This window comes from Nymphalis io, chromosome 16 (genome assembly GCF_905147045.1).
Source record: "Nymphalis io chromosome 16, ilAglIoxx1.1, whole genome shotgun sequence".
NCBI lineage: Eukaryota > Metazoa > Arthropoda > Insecta > Lepidoptera > Nymphalidae > Nymphalis > Nymphalis io.
This window is the reverse complement of record NC_065903.1, coordinates 9,448,400-9,461,773: the sequence shown is the minus strand read 5'-3', so window position 1 is coordinate 9,461,773 and position 13,374 is coordinate 9,448,400. Positions and strand designations below refer to the sequence as shown.

Sequence of the window (13,374 nt, the reverse complement as noted above, 5' to 3'; positions counted from 1 at the left end):
TAATATATTACAATTTTCTTCAGAATTAATTTCTTAACATCTTAGTCGTCCTATAGGATACAATCTGAGCTTTAATACAGGTAATTTATCTTTCAATTTACTTTTATACCGTACATACGGGGTACACGGTGGTATAGAGGTTCAACGACGTAGCTCGCAGTAACTGCCGGACGCGCAGTCCAATTTGACTCCATTTCCGTTTGCTGTAGTACATTTGCACAGCGAGATTTTCCTCTTTTCATTTTTCTTGAGTATTTTCCCCTGTTTTATGAAGAAGAGCAGCTAAATGGTAGCTGTATCAGTAAAACTGTAGATATTTACAAATTTGTTTATTTACTTTTAAAAAACTACTGCTACTTAATACGAAGGTCTATTATACATTACATATGTTAATAATAATGACTGCCTCGTTGTTCTAGTGGCTTGATGTAAGGCCGCAGTTCCTGAGGTCCTGGGTTCAATTTCTAGGTCAGGCCGATAAAAAGTTATTGAGTTTTTCTGTCAGAATTCCGCAGCAGCCCGGAGTCTGGAAGTTGGACACTCCCGTGCCTCGGAAAGCACGTAAAGCCGTTGGTCCCGCGCCTGAACTCTTTCCGGTCGTGTCGGATTGCTATCCCATCGGATTATGAGAGTTAGGGAATAGAGGGTGCACCTGTGTTTGCGCACACACTTGTGCACGATAATATCTCCTGCGTAGTTGGCTAATCTCTCTTGAGATTGGCCGCCGTGTCCGAAATCAGTCTTGAGGACATTATTATTATAAGTGTTTATATTCTTTTAAACTACTAGTACACTATGGCGGACCTATCCCAAAAAGGAGTGGGATAAATAGTCCTTAAAATTATGTATTTAAAATTAAAAATAATAATAATATATGCTTAAATTAAATACATGTGATAGAAATACGAAAATATGAAATATGTAACTCAAGTCCATCTTAGTTGATTGTATAATTTCGAAGATACTTGCCGTTGATTTTAAAATAACAAATAGAAAGAACACGTTGGAAAAGATAGTTTTTAATTTTGACTTGTTCTGAACATTTCAACATTGATATCGTCTATGCAATGTTATTTGACACTAAACAGTTATAGAAGTAAAAAGTATCATGCAGTAACTGATCTATTTTATAGCAAATTTAAGCATCCTTAGTTATTATGTAAACAAATTTATCAAAATCTAAACATTAGGGAAGGATTTTTAGTGATGAAATTATTATGATTTTCTCTTTATTAGTTTTGTTACGGATTGCCATTTATATGAGTTTTAGAAAAGTGCTTTACTTGAATAGAAAATGTATAAGAGTTATTATGGAATGGCTAGCTAGATACACAAAGCGGCGCGAATAATATCGTAAAAAATAATCGCGCTCTACACAAGGTTTGCGGAATTATATTACCACAAAGAATAAAAGTTTCATATAAATACAGACTATAAACTGTTTTAAAAATTAAATATATAATGTTTTTATGCCGTGACAAAAACGTCTTTGATTATATTAAATATTTTGTACTCAATAAAATGGTTTTACGGTGAACTTTATGCGCTTTTACAGTGGAGCATTGTTAAATGTTGTATAAAATTACAATATTTACTATTAAATGTTAGGTTAAAATATTTTTTTAAGTACATACGCCCAGTAGGAATGTAGACAATTTTTTATTTTAGTAGACTTCATTATGTTAAGCTATTGATTAACTATTGATGAAAATTATAATTTGCGTTATATAAAGTGTTTTCTTAGGTATAGACGTAAAATATAGGAGTTATTAAAATTTGTTTTTCACTTAATATAAATTATCATCAGAATACTTAATCTTCGCTATTATCTTTAACATTAATATCAGAATTGATATTTATTTACTGCATAGTTTTATGAATAAACTCTTTAAAAAATGAAACAAGTATTCCAAGCTGAGTTAATATTTGATATCTTAAAAGTGCAAACGAGAAAACCTGGAGGTGATAGCAATTTCCGATACCTCATAAAATATTATTTGCATCCGCAAGTAGGGCATCGGGCATCTACCGGTCGTTCTGTGACCTCTTACATTTATACCTGTACTGTGAACCCTATAATATAGTCAGTATCTTTTATAGGTATATTTATAATAGAAATTTACTGCCTCGTAGTCTAGTGGCTAGTTATAAGGCCTCAGATCTCATGGTCCCGAGGGATTTAAAATTATTGGATTTTTCAGCCGAAAAATTCTTTTTCTCTCTATGTAGCAACTCTTGAGTCTCGAAGTTTGAAGTGTGAAACACTCCTGGGCCTCGGAAATCACGTTAAAGTGTTAGTCCTGCGCCTGGGCTCTTTCAGGTCGCGTTGGATTAGATGTTCCATCGGATTATGAGAGTGAGGGAATACAGTGTACCTGTGTTTGCACACACACTTATGCAATACAACATGTTCAGCGCAGTTGGTTAGTCTCCCATGAGATTGGCAACCATGGCCGAAATCAGTCCGGAGGACATTAACATCGTCATATATAAAAATATATATGTATGTAACTAATCTAAATGAAATGGTTGTATTAACATGATATAATTGAAAATGAATATTAGCAGTACTCATTATTATGCTCAATTTTGATTATCTTGCCGAATAAATTAACCATCCTTTCTATTGCTAGTGGAAATTGATATTCAAACAGAAATAATTGAAGACAAGCTTTTTGCTAAAAACAACAGCAACAACTTGACGCGAATGAAGCCACGAAAATAGTTCGCTTTAATATACATAATTTGTAGGTTATCTGTATCTGATAAGAAAATAAAACTACAACTGATAACAGTCTTCCATGCCATCCGTTGTTGTTTCTTGAATAAAAAAAAACAAGTTAATACATGATTTGTTATTTAAAACCAAAGCAAATATTATTTCTATATATTATATTAAATCAAAAGTTTCTGACTCTAAATATTTCTTTTAAAATAGTAAATGCTTCGTTTTTTATTCAAATTATTTTCAATACAGACACGGTAATAAGCACCAAGCCAAATTAAAATTCTAACCACGTAAGTGCTTTAATGAAATTCTTTGTTTTAGAATTGAACATGAAGTTGGTATTTGGTTCTTTTTTAGTCTATGTCGAAATATTTAATTAAACAAGAAGTATAAAACTTAAAGTATAAATAAGTATTTTGTTTTTATTGATTGAGATAAAATAATATCAAAAATTTAGACAAATAGTGTTGTTTACTTAAATTATACTAACGGTAATATATAATCAGCATGTTTAGCCGGCGTGTTTTTGCTATAAATTTGTAATAATAATTTAGATTAAATCTATATATATTTATGGATTATCAGCACGTCTAGAATTTATAGTTCATATTATTTATGGTTTATTAAATCTTTTTGTAAAAATTCACCGTCAGCAGAATATATATCAGCTATGACGAACTATCGAATATTTTGAAAATATATAGAAATCACTTCGAAGTTCTTAGCTAGCTCACAAGTGATTCACTTTAACTTAACTTTGGTTTAAGTTTACGAAGAGTATAAGTTAGTTCTTGAGTGATTTATTATTCGGGTCGCATATTTTTATATCGTATCCACTCGACTATAACCATGTTATTATTAAATATTTGACGCGAAGGTTTCATATGTAAATTCTTTCGCGCCATTAATTCGAGAGGGTGCACGCAAAATGTAATACGCAATAAAAACGATTTACTGCAGTTTTTCCACTTTTTTGAACACTCATATCTCATAAACCGTTGTATTATTGATGGTTGGCGCTTCTTACGACGGTGATATACGGATTTACTTTTCGAAATCCTTGCAAGAACGTAGAAAACAATTTTCAAATATAATATATTTTGAGAAAAGTTAAGCGCATATTTGTGATTATCCGTAATTTATAAATTCTTAGCCTTTTTATTGTTACAAATTACTGTAGGTAATTGTATTCTTTATGATTTAAAACAGTATTTGTGTAAGCACGTTTGGTTAGGTATATTTGGGCTATTTTATATAACATAGAAAGATAAGATGTAAAAGAATAACTGACTGACCAACAAAACAACGCATAAACTAAACTACTAGGGCATCATAAAAATTTTACCTTTTACACAGTATGTTAGCACTAAGGAGGAAAAGGGCTGAAAGTTTCATCAAATATATGAAATACTATGTTATGGCAATTGGTATTTAATTTCTTCAGAATTGAAGAAATAGGCACTGACATTCATAGATTTGTGACGCATTGACGGTGAAAGATATGAATTTATATTGCTTGGGCGAAAATGGTACTTACCCACTACCATCAGAGGGCCTTCTTAAATAAGGTTTTATACTCCGTGCTATATCCACTAGGCTATAACCTTGTTACACAACAAGAAATAGTAAGATGTTTTAATATATTTATAATTTAATAGGAGAAACTACAGAGTTAAGAAACAAGAGGTAATATATATGAAAACTGTAACAAAATTATTTTAGAGATATTTGTCCGCAGTGGAGGCGATTAATATTACATTTAGAACCGTAAAAATGCTAATACGACTAGTACGTGAAAGAACCATAATTTAATAGTAAAATCAACTTTATCTTCACTGTATTTTTTATACTACATTTTACAGATTGATTGATGACCATTCATTCACTCCTTAGGGTCATAGTGCAGTTTTCGGTAGTAGTTTTATAAGCTTCCCCAATAAACGGTGCAGCCTGTGAATATTGGGATATTCAGCTGGGTTAAGGCCTGGGTCAATCTTTGAGAAAGTTTGGAGCTTATTTCACCTCGCTGCTTTAATGCGGGCTGGTGGATACAAATGTGGTAGAATTTCAGTGAAATTAGACACATGCGGGTTTCCTCACGATGATTCCTTCAGCGCCGAGCAAGAGGTGAATTATAAACACAAATTAAGCACATTAATATTCAGTGTTGATTGTGGGTTCGATCCCGTGATAATCGCTTCAGATTCAAGCATTCAAACCAATATGCAATGTCGGCCCAATAACAAGAGTATGTAACAATATTTTTTAATATAAAAAGAGATATGCATATCATTTATTTATTCTAGATTTAATTTTTATCTATATTTAAGTATCATAATGTTCATCTGCAAAGCCAATGCTTATATTGTTATAATTTTAAATTGTATTATAAGAAGCATTTTATTTTATAAGTAAAAAGCAAATTTAATTTATCAAAATTGATTTTCACAAAGCTGTCGGCTATAAAATCGAGTACTCTAGAAAACGTCACTAGAAAATAATGATGCGAAATAGAATTTTCGTCTGTAGAGTCGTCCCTTCGTAGTGCATCGATGCGCTGACGAAATATAAAAATGCGGTTTGCTTCGGGCCCGTATATGCACTGCCTTAACGTCTCACGAGAATTTCCAAGTCTTTTGAGATCGGATAACCGCCTGAGATTGGAGTATAGAATATATTTTAAAATTTTAACAGAATATAGTCAAGACTAGATTTTTCGATGTTTATTTTTTCTTATAGAATACATATATACACAATGGAATATATTTTTCAATATAAACTTTTATTTTGAATATAATTATCTTAAATTTTTTTTATTGTTTTTAATTGTGGCCAAGAAAAGTACAAGCGATATAATATATAAAATATTTACTGAATTACCTACTCTCGGAGTCTACCGATTCATATGTAAATAGATTATCCTTGCATTGCTTTGGCTGACGTCGACTTATTTCACCCTTAAGGAAGTTTCCTTCAACTTAAATAACATAGAACCCTCTCAAAGTACAGCCGATTAAAAAAAAAAGTAATAAACAAAATAGGTTCACAATCAATCACAATCGCCAAATGGGGTTCTGATAATCTTGTTGAGTTTAATGCCAAGAAAACACAGGTATGCGCTCTTACAGCGAAAAAGTCACCATTTTCCCCTCTTCCCTCCCTCTGTGGCACACCGCTGATGATACAAAGCAAAATCGCCATGCTGGGGATGGACGTTCGCTGCGACCTTAGTCCAAGGGATTACATCGAGGCTATTATAAAAACAGCTTCACGGAAACTCGGAGTTCTGAACAAGGTGCGGCGTTTTTTCACGCCACAACAACTGTGCCTGTTATACAAAACACAGGTACGGTCTTGCGTTGAATATTGCTCGCACCTTTGGGATGGCTCCGCTAAGTACCTACTGGAGGCCTTGGACCGGTTGCAGCGACGTGCAGTACTCATTATTGGCGACGTAAAGATCACAAACACCCTTGAACCTTTACAATTGCGTCGCGAGATAGCAGCACTGAGCGCTTTATATCGATTGTATCACGGCGAGTGCTCTGAGGAATTATTCTCTCTAATTCCTGCTTCCCCCTTCCTTCTTAAGTCTGGTAAGAGCTGGTTCTCGATGTCACCGCCTAACTGTGACATCAATTCCATCGCGCACAAAGAAATTTGGCAACTCTTTTCTTTGTCACACTACCAAAAAATGAAAAACAAGAAATAATATACTTCATCATCAGGTAGATCAAGAGTATTAATAATATATTATATACAAACACATATTCACAAATTACATTCCAATCTAAAACCCATTCTCACCTTACTCGACAACGACATAAAATCGAATTACCCAAATTCTGAACTAAGTATGGCACCAAAACTATTTTTAATTTGAAGGAGTCCAGCTTTACAACTCATTACCAAAAGACATTACAAATGCAAATTCAATCAATACATCCAAAAAAAGATTAAAAAGATATTTACTGGCACAAAATGTAGACTTTTAAGTTATGATATATATTGTTATAAGTTATGATATATATATGTAATGTTATTTCCTAAGCTTAAGTGGACTTTATTCTTTTTTAGGAAATAAATGTAACTTAAACCTTATATTTTTTCTATGAGAAGTTAATTTTAAATCTCTACATTGAAATATAAAAATTCACATTTTAATTTATGTTATAAAATGGTGATGAAAATGTATGTTAAGTTTTAAAGGAAAAAGCGGTATAATTAAAGTGTACATATGTCTTAAGTGCGTGCTAAGCACGTTAATGTCTGCGGGCTGAGGGCCTCCTCAAGACGTCGACACGCTACAAGAGGACGGGGAAACTTAATATAATATTCGTCTGTGGGATATTTTTAGCTTGTAGGGCGTCCTGAGTACTTAATCCCAGTTTTAAATGTGATACAATTATAATGCATTTAGTTTTTCATTCAAGGATTTTTAAAAATTTCAGTATATAATTCCATATTCTATTATTCATACTTTTAATATATTTATGTCCAAACTAATTTTATTAGGGTATAATAAAAATAATAATAATAATAATATCCTGGGATATTTTTCACACACGGCCATCTGATCCCAAATTAAGCTTGTACAAAGCTTGTGCTATGGAAATTACAAAAATATAGTTTCTTATGATTTATAAAAATATGTCAGTTTTTTTGTAATTTATCAAAGATGGTATAAGGGATGGAACAAAACCAATGTCAATGACGACATACTGATGGAAATGGACAAACCCGATTATATTTCAATTTTGTTGTCAATTATTCTGACGAGACTTCAGACACTGGTGTGTATAAGATCTCTCCTAGGTAGTAGTTCTATCAATTCTTGAAAATATATATTCACCTATTGCTTGATTTAAGAAGATTGAGTACACTTTTAAAAAAAAGAGTTGGAAATGTAAAAAGGTTTCCTATTTGCGTTGAGCTTATTGTAAAAAAATTAAACAAATAAATTATAGTTTCTTATAATAATGTTTGGTATTAAGTTAAAAGCTTATCAACCCATTAATGAGTTACTAATCATAGTATGAGTTACTAATCATAGTATGTAGAATAAAAACATTGTTTTTTTTTGTGTTTAGAACGAAATAAATGTAATTTAAAAAGCATGGATGGCGCTCTTATACCCGATATTTAATAATTAATTTGAAACAAAATTTAAACCATCAATTATGCAAACAGAACGCTCACTAACATAATTAATTAGTATTTAGGTTAATGAATATGCTAACTATTCTCCGCGCAAATAATTAAGATTGTTATCAAAGGACTATTCTTGTCACATTTGTTACTTGTCATGTAGAAATGAAATAGCTCAGTGGATAAAGCCAGTGGCGCCAGTGGTGTTATTTGTACAAAATAAAAACGTTGGCTAAGTTATGTATTGAATTATAGTAATTAAAGTAAAAATAAAACATTTAATTTGCGATTTTTAAATTTTTTATCTAAAACATATGTTAGAATTTCAATGTACGAAATAATAAAGTTGCGGTTTTTTCATGTGCAAGTCATATTCGTTTTAACCGTGTTTAATTAAAATAATTCTAAGCTCACCTCGCATTTGGTTTTCCAGACAATCAAACTACAACGAGATTATCATATACATTATTTATTATAAATGTATGCTTACGAATATCATGTCAGCTTTTTAACATATAATTTTATAATCTACATACTAGGGGAATTTGATGAGTTAATCAGTTATAAACTAGGATGTAATTTCGTTCTTATTTTAATTTAAATAGATAATTAAAAAAGTTGAACTCCAAACAAAAAAGAATAAAAACATTACACGTATCTTTTAAGTGGAAGTAAAATATATAAGAAGATAAGGGTCGGGTCTATTTCATTCAATAATAAGACATCGTGCCTTGGTGTAGACGTCAAAGAGACAAGAACGGGAAGTCCTCCGCCAACAGGAAGTAACGGAGCCCGAAGAGCTAAACTTAGCGGCTAAATTATTTCTTCAGACAACATTTTCTTATAAAAAATAAAAATACTTTTAGTCTTTGTAGCTAATATTTTCTTAAGTGATATTAGAGCGATAATGTTTTGTTTCATATTTGAAACTAGTTTCCGACCGCGGCTTCGGCCACGAATTAGGGGTGGGTAGGTGTTAGGTATATTAAAAGTAGCCTATGTTTCTTTGGGTTCAAGTTTGTTTAAAATCAAATTTCATCAAAATCGCTTTAATGGTTTAACTGTTATATTAATATAGATAAAATTCAATATGTAATTTATCTTATTATTTATTTTATGAAATTGTAAATTTAAGAAGATATTAAATCTTACGTTATTTTTTTAACTATTTTCAAGATAAAATCAGGCATCTACCGTTTTATATTACAAGTGTAACATTATAATATTTCCGGTTCTCGCCTTCCATTCACGTTAGGCTATCTTCCGTCAGCGTTTCACATGATCTCCGACACCTTAGAATAATTATCATGTTCATTAATTTATTAGTTACCGTCGTTAAATACACATGAACCGTGAGTTTTCGCGAGAACACTCAGACACATTCCTCTGCCTCGTAAAATCTCGACTCGCGAATTATTTAAGCCATTCAATGTTAACCCATATACCTCTAAAGTAAATGGGAATAACTAAATTCATGTTTTTTATCAAATGCATAAACTAATTCTCTTATTATTTTGCGTATCTATTGTGACTATTAATGTATATATGTATATAATAAAAGGAGTATATATTTACTTACGTCTATATATTTGTATCTCATGGATGTTATATTTAATTATATTATATTTATTTATTTAACTACTACTTTCATAGTGTGTACATTTTAAATCGCTGCTGTGTTAAGTTTAATGCCCAAAGGTTGACTGGATGAGGCTTTCTTAACGATGCGACCGTATCTGACCATTTTCCTTCCCTCGTTTGTTTATAATTGTATATCAATGTATTGTACACTAAATAGTTTTTTTTATTTTAAAGTAAAGAAGAAAAATATACGCATAAAAAACAACATTAATGTAAAATATTAATATTTAATTACATTAGAATTTTTTAGATTAAGGTAATTTAATTAGGTATTTACGGACCAAATTTTAAAATAACTACTGTACAAGTCATGACCTCATTGAATATTGCAAGAACGGTAGCAGCATTTCTCTTTTGAATCCTAAAGCCGGTTCTTAAGGCGAAAATTGTCACGGTGATGGCTATAAGACGAGGTTTTATATATTTTAGAAATCATTGAAAAGACAAACAAATTTTGTAGTGATGAAGAAGAGCTAAGTTGTAAAAGAGGCTTGCTGTAATCGATACACCCGAATAATATTTTGTGTGATATTAAAAAACACACACAAAAATCTATAATAATCGGCTATGTATGAAAATATATATTTGAAATTTGATAGAAAAATAGGGGCTTATATGATACTTATGTCAGACACAAATGTCGCAGTAGCATGCAGCTTATTTCAAATCATACATAATACATACATAAGACCTGTTTGATGTCCGTATTTCATATGGTCGATTTAGTTTGTGTCGGATTCAACATGCAGTCGCAGGGAATTTATACTATTCTATATTTTGTGCTGCAGTTTAATTCATGTCAATAGTTTACGGCCGTTTATAGTTATTTTTGGTGTCAGGGTTACAACCTGTTTGAATGTCATCACAATTTACAACTAACAACAACACTGTATGATATATTTTTAGCTCCTCTCCCCCCCCCCCTATAAAATTGTGATGGTATTTTAGAGGGGGATTAGATATAAATAAAAAGTAGCCTGTGTCCTTCCTTGAAGTTTAAGCTTGAGAGCTATAAAGCCTCTATAAAAATAATTTCGTTATGAATACGTCGTCACACTCATATTTAAGTATTAACTTATGAGTATCATTAGGATATCCTTAAGTTATTGATAAACAACAAAGACTCATAATAATGCTTTGGTATTAGGGAACAATGTGACCCTCGCTGATTTGTTCAACAAAGCGGGAAGTCACGGACAGAAGCGGTGGGACGCGTAACCTTTAAACTGGGTCACGCTTCACCCCAGGCTACGGGAGAATAACTCACTAATCTATTTATTATTTTAACACATTTATAGTTATATCTACCTTTATTTATAAAAGCCAAAATAATTAAGCATAATTGTTAACATAATATATTTTTCTACAACCATCTTAATGTTATTTACTTAATGCTAGAAATACGCAATGCAAAACAGAACTAGCATGCAAAAATATACATTTTTTTTATATTCTTTAATTATTTTTCTATAAGGATAATTTCTTAAAATGTTTATGCTACCAGAGGCCTTTATAACCATTACAAATTGTTTTATAATACTGGTAGCTTGTAATTTTAAATTTTGTACGTTACACTCTTCAGTCTTTTCTACAATCTGATGAGCAAGCACAATCATCGCAACGCTTGATAGTTTCCCCATCGCGGCATACACAAACGCAACTTTTTCCGTCAGTTGGAATGCAAACACATCCGGACTTATTGCATTTGATGGAAGATTTCTCACACTCACAGTCGTCGCAGCGAACAACGTTGCCCTTGGTGTCAAGACAAACGCAAATACACGCCTTTCCATCAGTTGCGATACACTCGCAACCATTCTTGTCGCACTTCTTAGAGTCTGATCCACAATCTGATGAGCAAGCACAATCATCGCAACGCTTGATGGTTGCCCCGTCGCAGCATACACAAATACATGTTGCTCCTTCAGTAGGAATACAGACGCACCTACTTTTGTCACAATTGCAGCTACAGCTGTCACATCTACAATCGTCGCATCGAACGATGTTATCTTTTTCATCGAGACACACACAGATACAGTTCTTGCCTTCTGATGAAATACAAAAGCAACCCGACTTGTCACACTTCATGCCGCAGCTACCGGTTTTATTGATTGTTACTTTGCAGCACGGCATTTTCGTTGTAGATAATTATTGTAATAGAAACGGATATCTGTAAATATAAATATATATATGTTAGAAACTAAGTAATATGCGTTGCTATACATGAAGTTTGGATTAAATGTTTCGGTGACGTACACATGTGGCAGATCTATGCAATGAAGCAATATTAAGACCGCATCACAATCTATCAAAAACTTTGAAAGCATAATCAGCATTGTATTCGATCCGATGAGTATATTATGGGAATAAAAAATTGTATTGTTGTAATCCAGTGCTTATGTTAAATCTAAAGGTACTAATAAAAAACACATGCAATCATCACAATTAAATAATGATATTAATATAATTATAATTAATAAACATAAACATAATTTAAACTCTCGTTATGTTTTTGTTAAAACAAAGTTTGTTTGTAGTTCTATACTGTAAATTTAAGTCGCATTAAATATCAACGCATCAATAAGATAAAAAAAGATGCATCTTTAATTTATATTAATACGAAAATGTTTTCTATACTTTGTAAATAATAACTTATTATTTATAATTGAAATTAATTACTTTTCTTATAATAATTATTTACAGGATCCTTTCCTGTTTCGAAAATATTAAGTTAATAAAATATACTAATTGAATATTTGTATATTCTAAAAGTACTACAATTACATATAAAACAAAATACGTATACAATTATATATTACTCACACTTAAATGGTGTCGATTTGTCTGTCAACTATGACGAATAACTTGTTTCTGATAACTAAATACAGATTAAAGTATATCTGCCTTTATATACAAATACATAATATCGTGTGCAAAGATAATAATGTAGAGTCATAGTGCCGTGCGACCACGCGGAGCGCAAACAACGTGCCGTGTGAACGAATTATATTGTGATTTGACTTGATAACTAATTACGATTGATGTAATATTTACAATTAATTGATTCTTTATCAGATTTACTCTTACGTATTAATCGCATAATATTAGGAAATTGTATATTTTTTTTAGTAACAAACATTGAATGTATATGGGAATAGCTTATTTTAATTTTTGTTATATTTTATGCGGATAAAATTAAATTTGTAATATTTGATATTTTTATAAAATAATGAAATTTATTAAATTTATCTACTATTGTAATTGGTAATACTATGTTAATACATCTTGGCACACGGTCTATGACTTATTTTCATGATTATTCATGTTTTGTCTGATTCCAGAGTTATAAATTGTAAAGGGCACATTAATATTCAGGAAACGCTCACGATTACCATGTTATTTATTTGAATATAACTTACAACTGTTACAAATAAATGTAACTAACACTATCGATTATTTCCCGCAATTTTTGTATTCGTTCGAAAATCTTCCAAAACGATAATTTTTTCTCAAAGTACGTTTTATATAGGTAATAAATATATATATCTATGACTGCCTCGTTGGTCTAGTGGCTTGTAAGGCCGCAGACCTGGAGGTCCTGGGTTCAATTCCCAGGTCGAGAATAAAAAGTTATTGGGTTTTTCTGTCGGAAAATTGTCAGTAGCGGCCTGGAGTCTGGAGGTTGGAAGTGTGCCTCGGAAAACTCGTAAAGCCGGTTGGTTCGGCGCCTGAACTTTTTTCGGTCGTGTCGGATTGCCGTCCCATCGGATTATGAGAGTAAGGGAATAGAGAGTGCACCTGTGTTTGCGCACACACTTGTGCACTATAATATCTCCTGCGTAACTACGCAGGATATA

At 31.7% G+C, this 13,374-nt stretch overlaps 1 protein-coding gene and 1 long non-coding RNA gene across 2 annotated transcripts in view; one reads left to right on the top strand and one right to left on the bottom strand.

Moving 5' to 3' along the window:
* Nucleotides 1-13,374, top strand: part of LOC126774192 (sphingosine kinase 1-like) — a 311,061-nt gene that overhangs the window by 90,852 nt on the left and 206,835 nt on the right. The gene's annotated exons all lie outside the window — the stretch shown is intronic.
* LOC126774266 (uncharacterized) lies at nt 10,855-12,482 on the bottom strand. The gene is made up of 2 exons (XR_007669794.1): nt 12,341-12,482; nt 10,855-11,687 (listed from the first exon to the last, which is right to left on the bottom strand). It is a non-coding gene; the product is annotated as an uncharacterized LOC126774266 (long non-coding RNA).